The sequence below is a fragment of the Micropterus dolomieu genome, linkage group LG16, assembly GCF_021292245.1.
Source record: "Micropterus dolomieu isolate WLL.071019.BEF.003 ecotype Adirondacks linkage group LG16, ASM2129224v1, whole genome shotgun sequence".
Taxonomy (NCBI): domain Eukaryota; kingdom Metazoa; phylum Chordata; class Actinopteri; order Centrarchiformes; family Centrarchidae; genus Micropterus; species Micropterus dolomieu.
This window is the reverse complement of record NC_060165.1, coordinates 6,307,360-6,308,322: the sequence shown is the minus strand read 5'-3', so window position 1 is coordinate 6,308,322 and position 963 is coordinate 6,307,360. Positions and strand designations below refer to the sequence as shown.

Genomic DNA, 963 nt, shown 5'->3' with positions numbered 1-963 from the left:
AACACTACATTCAAGTTTGTTCAGATCCAGTTCAATAATACAATCCAATAGAATTCACACAGTACAACAGTAACCCTTAACTGCAGGAATGATTCCTACTACTCAGCTCCAAATTCTCAGTCCCAAGGTGTGAACAGGTGAGTTTGTTTAAGTGAGTCCAAAGTCCAAACAAAAAAATGGATGTGTCGAAGGTAAGTCAGAGTTCAGAGTTCCATAGGGTTGGTGTATGTATGTGTGTGGGGGAAGGAGTGTGAAGGTGAGTGAAGGGGTTTTGTGTTGTAGTGGGGCCTACCACACCGCAAAGTGCAGTAGTAGCGGGACAGGTCCAGTGATCCTGAAGAGGGAATGGCTTCCACAATCATTCAAGAGGGACGGCTCGCCATCAATTTTCATCCGCAGATCCAATCCAGACAATGGAAAAAGAAACACACACACAAAAAAAAAAACCCTGACCTGTCAACAGACAGGGTCAGAGAAATATTCACTGCTTAAGTCTCATGCAATAATATACACTACATGAAATTCACAATACACAATGATATACATACTGTGGGTGTTTACTTTCTGTGCCTCTCTCTCAATATTCAGCATATAAACATAAATAACTTGGCTGCACAAGTGCAAAATAAAGTAAGCTGAGTTTATACATTAAACAACACAGTAAACCAGCTTGTTCAACTAAAATTGTAGCTTCATATTCACTAAGTGCACATAAATAATTTAAGGTACAAAGTAAGTGAAATTCTTAAGTTGAAAATGAACATTCTCACCGATTTCACCAGAGCGGCTGGACACACACCCAAAATGGCGGCGCACAGTAAAGCCACAAGGTCTTCTAAAACCGAAACATACGAGACCGTATGCAACTTTCAGTACTTTCTCTCAGTGCAAAATAAATTAGCTTTCACAGTAAGGTGATAAAGAATGAACAAAAGCAGTTTTAAATGAATTACCTCGCTCTTG

The 963-nt window shown here is 39.7% G+C and overlaps 1 long non-coding RNA gene across 1 annotated transcript in view; it reads right to left on the bottom strand.

The window, feature by feature from the left end:
• Positions 1-128: 128 nt before the first annotated feature.
• Positions 129-963, bottom strand: part of LOC123984856 — a 73,681-nt gene continuing 72,846 nt past the window's right edge. Inside the window, exons 2-3 of the long non-coding RNA XR_006828543.1 lie at positions 771-835; positions 129-453 (exon numbers count right to left, since the gene is read on the bottom strand). This is a non-coding gene — a long non-coding RNA (uncharacterized LOC123984856). The remainder of the gene's footprint in view (positions 454-770; positions 836-963) is intronic.